Below are 9,930 nucleotides of genomic sequence, written 5' to 3' on the forward strand. Positions count from 1 at the left end.
TCTGCTGTGTGACCTCTTCTCTTGGCCTTGGCTTCCGTATCTATAAAATGGGTCTGTGGGAGCCCCGAGGGGCCCAAGTTAGGACTTGAGGGAGGAGAGGAAGCAGATTTTCCAGAAACAGAGTCAGGCTGTGATCGAGCTGGAGGCAGATAGCTCTGGATTTCAGGATGTAGGTGACCCATGAGCCCCTTAAACTGAAAGGGGCTATGGTGCTGTGCTAAAACCAGCAGGAACAGATAACTGCAAGAGCCTCACAAGACCCTGAGACCTTTGCCTATCAATGTGACAGGAAATTCCTACCAGCCCAGTATAATGGGGGTTTAATTGATTTACAGAAAATAAAGACATTCCATGTGTTTCACATAAACAAGTCCATGAACTATGACCCACACAACAGCAGCATCTGTACTTTAGGAGAAGTCGATGCTTGGAAATGCTTTTTCTCCTAGGAGAGCAGAGGTCTAATGGTATAATTTTAGACAGGGTCCAGTGAGCTGAGAAGACATTTTGGGGACAGCCAAGCCTTTGAAACCCTGGCCCCAGCACTAAATCCAGAAGCCTGTGGTTCCCAGGGGATGTAGAGGGGATCTGGAAGGGAGCTCCTCACCCCATGTGGCTCAGGTTGGCAAGGTACAGAGCTGGTCACATGGGCTTTTTGACCCTGGGTTGGGGTGGAGGGCTGAGCACCAACTTGCCTGTTTAACTGGCGCCAGTGGTGGTGGCTCCAGGAACTCCTGGGGCTTGAGTCAGGGAAGCAACAGCCAGCTCTACAGTCATTGGGTGCCTACCTCCATCCTGGCACCCTCTGAGGTCAGAGGTCATGTTGAGGAAAGAAACTCAGGTGTCTGGCAACAGTCAAGAGCTGACCAACCTCAGCCAATTCACTGAACTCTTGCTATAAGCTAAGACCCCTAGAGATGGACCTTCGGTGCCTTGGGCCATGTCAGGAAATGTCAGGCTTTGGTTGCTTCTTTCTGCCCTTCTTCACGCTGATACCTGGAATAACTGGGAAGAGGGAAAGGAACAGCTAACATTTAGACCCAGAGCCCCTTACTCCCAAACCTTTTTACTTTAGCATAATTTCAGGCTTATGGAAAAATTGAAAAAAACAAACAAAAAAAACTCACAACGAAGACGCACAAACTGGTCACACAGACTCCTTGTTTTATCACATTTGTTCTCTCTCATATATATATATACATAGTGTTTGAGAATAAGATGCAGCCATGATACCCTTTGACCCCTAAATACTTCAGCAGTTTTTCTAAAAACAAGGACATTCTCTTACACAATCACAGTACAAGGATCAAATCAGGAAATTAACGTTGTTACATTACCATTGTATAATCAATATGCCTTATTTAGATTTTGCTAATTGTCCCCATAATGTTTTTTGTAACCCCCCAAAATTCCCGGATCAGGCATTGGATTCAATTGTTCAGTCCTTTTAGTCTCCCTTTCTCTGGCAGTTCCTTGGTCTGTCTTCGTCTCTCGTGACATTGATATGATTGCAGAGTACAGACCAGTTAGGGAGTAGGATGTCCCTCAGTTGAGTTTGTCAGGCGTTTCCTCAAGAAGAAACTCAAGTTATAAACTTTTCATAGGAATGTTGCAAAAATGATCCTGTATTGTCCTCAGGCGCATGATGCTGATTTGTCCCATTACTGGTGATGTTAACTTTGCTTTTTGTTTTTTGCTTTTTTTAAATTGAAGCATAGTATATATACAGAAAAGTACATATACTCAATGAACTTTCACAGTCTGAACACATCTGTGGAATCACAATCCAGATCAACAAAAGTGCATTTCCAGCACCCCCAATTCCCCCATACCCTCATCAGACTCCTACCACCCAAAAAGAACCACCATCCTGACTTCTAACAGTATAAATCACATTTGTCTGGTTTTGAACTTCAAATAAACGAAATCATTCATTTCAGAAACCACCTTAGTTTCTGGCTATTTTTGCTCATATTATGTTTGTGAGATTCTCAGAGCCAACTTTTATAATAAATGCAATGCTTCCCATTATAAGCCTTCAATAAAAATTAAAGAAAATATAATTTATCTATACCTACGATTTTAAAAATCAATCTGATGCCTTAGCTATAATATAAAGGCAGTTGTTTATAATATATAATAAAAATACATACAAACAGGTAATTTTAAATAAAGTAATATGTGTGTCAGTATGTGAATGCTGGAGCACAAAGACATTAAAGATGTGATGAGGTCTTCTGATGTTTGTCCCCATATTCGGAAGCCCCATAACATGGCAGCTCCTAATGCATTCCGGGCAGATGAACATGAGAATGGTTGCCTTCATGGTGTGATTTTCTTAGATGGTAAACAACTCCTTGTAAAATTCCAAACAATGTGAAGTACAATAATTTGCTATACTAAGACTGTGCAAAGATGACTTTGTGTTTGCAAATCAAATGGAAAAAGGTTGTAGGCTCAAATGAACATAAATGGATTCTTCACCTGTCTGAACATCCAGGTGAGACCTTCAAAGGTAGAGCAGGACTCAGGCAATCCTTTGTTGTATGAAACTGCCTTGTAGGATTCCTAGCACCCCTGGGGTCTCACCAACCATGTGACAACCACCCCCAGATTCTCCAAATGGTCTTTAGGTGGCACCACAAGTCAAAGGGATGAGAGGGGAGGCCATCTGGGGGTCAGAGAACCACAGGGGGAGGGTACCTGATGAGGGCATGGGGTAGAGAATTGAGCATGGCCTGAAGGAAGTGGGATCCCAGGTAAGAGCACTGATGGAGGGCTCTAAGGAAAGACTTCCCAGTGGCCAGCTCCTGGGGTAGCAAGTTGGTCTCTGGGAAGAAAGGGTTGGGGACCTTATGTGGACCTGGCTGCCCATCACTCAGCTCCTCCCCAGAGGATGCCACCAAGACCTACACTTTCCTGGGCCCTGCAAGGACAATAAACTATGGGGGCCCTTCACGCACCGCAAAAATTATGGGGACCTCACATATGTAATTAAATATGAAAATTATACAAAATAATATTTAACTGAAAGGTAACTATAAAGAAAGTAAATATGGTTCTGATTTCCCTCATTATGCCTTATTTTAATAAAATATTAAATAACAAATTCTTTTAAAGCACCTTCCTTTGATGCCCATGAAAACACACTTCATGTGCCTGTGGGGTGACCAACCAGTGAATACAATTCATGAATTCATTCATTTAATTAGACCCAAGACCTTTTGACGTGGGTACCATTTTTATCCTTATTTTGTAGATGAAATATCGAGGATCAGATCAATTAAGATTCTTGCTCCAGGTCACATAGCAGGAGTTGCTGGGGCCAGGACTGGCCTACCTCAGATCCAAACCTGAGTCGCCACTCTCTAGGTCCCTTAAAAGGTATTAGTTGGCCTCTCTACCACTGACAGGTCAATTTCTGGTATTAAGCACTGTGAAGGGGGACACACACACACACACACACACACACACACACACACACACGCACTGCCTCCACCAATTCTGGGAAGTGAGATGCTTGGTGTGTTTACGCCCCCTCATGGCCATACGTGAAGCTGTATCTTGGTCGGTCTCTGGTCCCTTAGCCAGCTATCCACCAGCAGCAGGGGTCTAGGATAACTGTGCTGGGAATGAACCTTGCCCAGCAGATTGTCAAAATATTTGTATAATTTTGCTGTTGTTTGTGTTCCTGCTTCGCTGGCTCAGTAAGTTCTTGTTTCCTCTGTTGTCCAGGGCTCCAGCCCTGGGCAGAGCAGGCAGCTAGCTGGTCAGTGCCACTGAGTACCACTGGGCTACTAAGGAATGGCAGGCATGGCCCCACTATTCCTCAAAGGTATACAGAAGCATGTTCCTGAGAGGAAACATCAGAAGCAAAGGCCCTGGAGGTAGTTATATGGAACTGAAAGTTAGTGTGGAATAAAGCTGAATTAAATTTGACCCAGTCTCCAGCATAGCCTGGGGATGGGGGTGTCCTGATTACAGTGACAGGACCCAGTTCTTCGGACAGAAATAACTCTGGAGCCAAAGAAAGGAGGACAGCTCTGCCTTAACATCCCCCCACACTCCACCCCGTGTCTCCATTGTGTAACTACTGCACAGATTGGGGGAGAGGTCTGCCTATACTACATACATGGGAATGGCTGCCCCCATTCAGCAGATGGAGAAACACAGGCTCTAAATTCAGCTGAGGTTCCTTTCCCAAGTCATATATCCAATAGATGGCAGTGATAGGGTTCTCGTGTCTGCTTGACCCAAGGCCCAGCTTCTGAAATCACCACATTACATGGGTGCCAGAGAAGGCATTTGCTTTTGGAAAAGCAAGTGTAAAAAGCGCTCAGTGGCTTGGCACTTTGTAAATGAGCCTCAAGGCCACAGTGCCACCCTGGTTCTCAGCAGGGAATCAAAAATACCCAGTCCATGGATTCTCAGCCTTTTAGGATAAGTGGCATATTCAGATGGAGGCTCTGATTGTTGCTATTGGCTGATTAAAGTATATTTGGTTTTTCACGAGTGTGTTTGAAATGCACTAGGCCTGCATTGCCTGCTGGGGGACCAGGCTCAGAAAAGACGCATCCATTGTTGGCACCCATTGTTGGCACCCATGGAGATGAAGGCCTTATTTAAACTTTGGTCTTTACCTAAAGAGGGCTAAACGAAAATACAATATGTAGGGTGAGAAGGTAACTGTCTTCCCTGGAGAAGTGTACAGGAGTTCTCTCTCTGGATTTGGAGAAGCCCAAACTGGTCCCTCAAGATATTAAATGTGGATAAGAAGCTTCTAGGAGCGTAGCTTGGCTGTGAGTCCAGAAAGCAGAGCACAGACTCCTCTCAGCCACAAGCTTAAAGTGGCCGAGAGGAGTCTGAACTGACTTCCCCCGCGGAACCTGGGGAAGTCAGTTCAGATCTACAGACTTCATTTTGCTCTTCAAAGAATGGATATATGGGTGTCTCACACAGTTTATGGGTTCTGCCAGATGTGACTAGATATTACAGCGCAAAGGAGGCTCTTGGTGAAGTGTTTGGGACTGCTGCAGTATAGTTGGACAAATTCATTTTTCTGCATGACTTTTCAGTGTCTTAACTAAGCCATTGTTCATTTTGAACCTCTTCCAATGGCGGGTAGTAGGGATGTGCCCTTTTTTCTCAGAACATTTCCTGGGATAGTGTTCTGACGAGCACACTCTAGGAAAGCACGAGTGAGATGCTTTCTCAAGTCTTTTCCATCTCTGGCCCAAGGGCTGGAGATGGGACAGGCAGTCCTGGCCATAACATTCAAGCCTTTCCTTTGGTCCACAAAGTCAGGACCTTTGTCCCTGCTGTTTTCTCTTGTAGATATGCTCTCTCCCAGACATTACCAGGGTCATGCCCTAAGTTACTTCAGATCTCTCTCCAAAGCCTAGCTTATTAGAGGAGCCTTTCTTGATTTCCCAGCTAAAATAGCACTCTGGAGGCCCTGCCCTTTCCCCAGTGGCCTCCCGTACCCCAGGACGGCCCGCATCTCTCTGTGCTGTGTTTTCTTCCCTCCTGCTCCTATGTGCAAATGTGTAGGACAGACATTATTAGAGATTTGCCTAATTAAATACATGCTGCATGTTAAAAAATGTTTTAAGTAAATAAGAAAACGGAAAGGTAAGGAATATGAAAGTTCGTAGAGTTTCGTGAGCCAGAAAAAGCATTGTTAACTGCTGGCATGTGTCCTACTAAACTTTGCATACAAAGAGGCACACACAAAAGGAAGGAAGAAATACACAAATAAGTAATTGTTGTTATTATCAAAAGGTCCTCTCTTCTTTGTTGTAATCTGGTTTTTCCATTTGACATTCTGTCTCTTTTGGGCCTTTCCGACCTCATACTTACTGTCCTGTTAGGTGCTGGGGGCCGTTGCTCAGGCTTAGGCACTGACACTCCACCCCTTCACCCTGCATCCAGCCCAGGGTCTCTGCAAGTACCTCATGGAGTTGCCCATGGGCTGAAAAGGGCTCCCCAGGCACTCGGGTTGGGGCTTCCCCAGAAGCTGCGGAAGAGGCCACAGGGTAAATTTCCTGGAGAACTACATTCACAGGGCAGCACAGGCCATACCATGCTAACATTGCTTGCTGATTGAATCTACTTCTGGGGGCTCCAGGGCTGTCTCCCAACTTCTTCTTGCCTCCTCTCCACTACACCAGACTCCTGAAGCTCCTCTCCAAATTTACTTTCAAGAAATAATATGAGTCACTGGTAATTTAAAGTGCAAATGGCAACTATGAGGCCCACACAACTGCTCTTTCCAAATGATTCTGATTATGTAAGATAATGCCAGAGGTAGTAATGTATGTTTATTGTAAAAAATTTGTAATGTTTATCTTTGACTCTCTCTTTAGGATAAATTAAAAGAAGTAGAATTAATAAATCAAAGATCTGTCCATTGAGTAGCCTCAGTTCACACTTCTACCTACCAAGATGGCAATGCCCACTCACCAACATTAAGTATTATTCATGTCTTAATATTTGTCAGGTTGATTGACAAAAATCAGCATCTCTTTTTAATTCACATTTGTTTGGTTGTGAGTGAGGCTGAACATTTTTAAATATTTTCTCAGAAAAATGGCAGCCGAGCTGCTGCTTTCTCTTTTTCAAGAGAGAAATAAATTATTTTCCTTCATTTTTTCTGTAGAATAGCTTGGTTCAAAGAAGCCTTAGAAGACTGGATGGGGTTCTTGAATTGGCCATCACATATGGGTGACTGAGCTGGTTATAGCCTTTAAACAAAAGTTCCAGTACGCACAAAATCCTCAAGGGTGCATTTTTACTTTGGAAGTGGCATGTGTGTGGTAACTTAGAAAAACTCTGTGGTTTCAGCTTTAGTGGAATGATGTAATTTTTCTCAGGATAGTGTGGTAGTGCAGCCATCTGTGTGTCTCCAGTAGTTGGCCCAGAGCCTAACACATTTGTAGGTATCCATTAATGCCTGCAGACTGAGTAATTAAACTCTGCTGCCTCTGTCCTGAAGCAGGGCCCTCTGTAACCCCAAATGAACTATCTATACAAAAAACACCTTGTACCTGTGGACGAAAAAGGGGTTCTGTAATATATCATGAATTCTTACTTGGGCAGGTCACTTGGAGGCATAACCACCCTTAAGAAAGCATATAATCTTCTAGTATTCTAATCCAATCCCCACTTTGCTTTCTTCCTGCCCTCACGTAATCTTCCTTACATTCCCACATTAATTTCAAACGCATAAAAGAAGCTGCAATCCGGAGTATTTGAAATCTTGCTCCCCAGCATACGGCATTGGTTTTGGTTAAAATAAACTCTTATAAAAATTCTCTATAGGTTTGGACCTTCTTACTTGGACACATCCACTTATTTAGAATTCCTTAGTTATTTTTAGTTTGAGTTTGAAACAGTCATCTCAATATCCAGGAAGAGAGATAGTGCAAATTCTCACTTATTAGTAAAACTTCCGGAAAGGGCCAAGGTGAGTGGCAGTATAACTATTATAACGGGCAAGTTTGACAGGAGCGGTTTTATGGCAGGCACATTTTTGGAGGGTCCAGGTGGGCTGGCCTGGCTTCCCAGGTAACCAGTGTGTCTTCCTTCTGGAAGACCACATTCTCAGGATTCTAAGTGGCCTTTTCTGGTTATCTCCTATTTTTCCCTGCCTCCAGAGAAGGGCTGCATTTGACTTATCACAGTTAGAAGAGTTCCATTAAAGCAATTTATAAAGAAGCTGGTGATAACCGGAAGCCCACAAGAGAAAGGACCGAGGGAATACATATTTGGTGTCCTGGTTCTCAGCCTTTCTCAACCTAGCAACCACTAATCATTTGTGGCAACTGTCAGTGGTCAGGCCAATGTAATTGTCAGTTCAAGGTCTAATGTCAGTGGGGAGTCAATGAAAATTTTAGAGCAGGAATTTGAGTTTAAGAAGGGTCACCCTACCTGCTCTGTAGAGGAAGAGTGGCTACAGCCAAGTCGAAGTTGAAGGTGGGGAGACCAGACGAGAGGCTTGGAAGAGAGTAGCCCCGCTCCCAGCCTACTCTGGGTCAGAGCGGGGCAAGGCGGGTTCGGGATAGGAGAGGAGGAATCGGATTTGGCCCCTCCTGGTCCGTCCCTTCTGCCTGCGCACTGACCCTCCTCACCATTGGGCAATTCTAGTGTCTGTCAAGGGCCCGCCTCCGCAGATGAACCAATAAAGGCTGGGGAGAGGATTTTTCCTTCTTGAGTTGGATCTGCGCTAGAAGCATTTAGAGGTGAGGCCGGAGTAGTGGCAGTTCTGCGGCACAGGCGGGAGGGACCTCCGCGTCAGTGGCGCAAGCTGGTGAGAGCGGTGCGAAAGTCCGAGGTAGGGAAGGGGACTAGCGCGGGTTGTGGATGCCTCTAACCTCGCCGGGCCTCCCCGAGGCCTGGGCCTCCCCCTCCCGCGGCATTGCCTCAGATGATGGGGTGGAGAGCTGAAGTGAGGTGAGGGGGCGGGCCCGCAGTGGACAGGGAAGAGCTGTGTTCACAGCCATGGTCACCCCACTCGCGCCACGCGCCACGTGGTCTCGCGACGAGCCAAGAACCCTTGGCTGCGTACCGGGGCACTAGCTGCTTGAGCCCCTGGAGGACCTCTGTGAGCGCGGCATCTTGACTGAATCTCCCTATTTTATAGGCTGGGAAGCCGGGATTCAGGATCACGGCCGCGCCGGGGTTTGAGGGAGATTCGGAATTGGTGGACTCAGAAGGCCACGCTCTTATGTACGAGGCCGTGGGTCAGAGACTTGAACTTGGGACCTGCTTGTTTCCTTTAGGAACATGAAATTGTTTGGGTCCAGGCTGCGGCGGACCGCCTGGCGTCGGCCTGTGCTACCCAGCTTTTCTATAGGACCTGGGGCGGGGAAGGAAGCAGGCGCCCTCTGCGTGCCCTGGCCCTCGACTCTTGCCCCTTAGTTGGGCAGGGTGAGTTGGGGTGAGGGGAGACGATCCTCAGTTCTGGGAGCTCCCCGATACCGCAGCAGACAAACTCGGGGAAATTAAGATTCGTAAATCCCAAAACACGTGGGAAACGCTCTTTCTACCGGGTCACCCGCAAAAATAGAAAGTAGAAAATAGAGCAGCTTTTTTTTTTTTTTTTGGTCTAAGGAAAAATACCACCAGAAGCGGTTGAAGGTGTTAGGAAATGATTCCTTCATGCCATTGTGGAGGCAGTTGTGAACATTTTGGAAATCAGTTTGGCAATATAAGCCTACACCCTTTGACTTAATAATTCTTTATTTTGGAAATAAGTAGGATAAAATCAAAGTAGAGAAAAGGTGGATGCATAAGGCAGTGCAGTTTAATGTTTTATAAATAGCGGTAAAAATGACCCTCAAATTCCCAACAGAGAATAGTTAAAAGTAAATTGTGATTGTTTATACCAAAATGAGATCTTACACATCCATGAAATGTAATTTCATGAATAAAATGCTCTTAACAGGAATACTGGATTCAAAGCTGTGGTTACAACAATATGAAAATGTGCACCGAATGACTGGAGGAGTATACACCTAATGATAAAAGTAATAACTACCTGTTTTGGAGCAGAAGGGTCATATTTCATTAAATTCTCACCAAATTTTATGTGACTAGTAATCTCATCCTACGGATGGACAGCTGGAGTTTGGGCAGTGTGTCTGATGCTGGACATCTAGTGTTATACCTAGTTTGCTATTGGGCCTTTAAAAGTGCACATTTAGCCAATATTTGAGGGCCTGTTGTGTGCCAGGTACAGGACTGAGCCCTGGAGAGCCACTGGTAAGGCAGCCACAGTTCCTGAATTCATGCAGCTTACAGACTAGTGAGAAAGCAGATATTTGAATAAACATTTACAGTCTGCCTAGGGATGGTGAACACGGGAGCTAGACAGCTAGGCTGTAGCAAGGGAAAGGATTTGGGAAGGAAAAGAATAGAGGGATGCTGGGT

At 45.3% G+C, this 9,930-nt stretch overlaps 1 protein-coding gene and 1 long non-coding RNA gene across 5 annotated transcripts in view; one reads left to right on the forward strand and one right to left on the reverse strand.

Moving 5' to 3' along the window:
- Positions 1-1,147: 1,147 nt before the first annotated feature.
- LOC112478164 lies at positions 1,148-8,129 on the reverse strand. The gene is made up of 2 exons (XR_003045734.1): positions 7,930-8,129; positions 1,148-1,569 (listed from the first exon to the last, which is right to left on the reverse strand). It is a non-coding gene; the product is annotated as an uncharacterized LOC112478164 (long non-coding RNA).
- Positions 8,130-8,155: 26 nt separating this feature from the next.
- The window catches only part of PDP2 (pyruvate dehyrogenase phosphatase catalytic subunit 2), a 6,989-nt gene continuing 5,214 nt past the window's right edge, over positions 8,156-9,930 (forward strand). For 2 of the 4 annotated variants that reach the window (XR_003045733.1, XM_006909735.3), the window contains exon 1: positions 8,206-8,332. The gene's annotated coding sequence lies outside the window, so the exon portion shown is untranslated. Of the gene's footprint in view, positions 8,333-9,930 lie in introns of all 4 variants that reach the window. The other 2 variants (XM_015587807.2, XM_015587808.2) reach the window with 2 other exon arrangements.

Source organism: Pteropus alecto, unplaced genomic scaffold, assembly GCF_000325575.1.
Source record: "Pteropus alecto unplaced genomic scaffold, ASM32557v1 scaffold42, whole genome shotgun sequence".
Taxonomy (NCBI): Eukaryota; Metazoa; Chordata; class Mammalia; order Chiroptera; family Pteropodidae; genus Pteropus; species Pteropus alecto.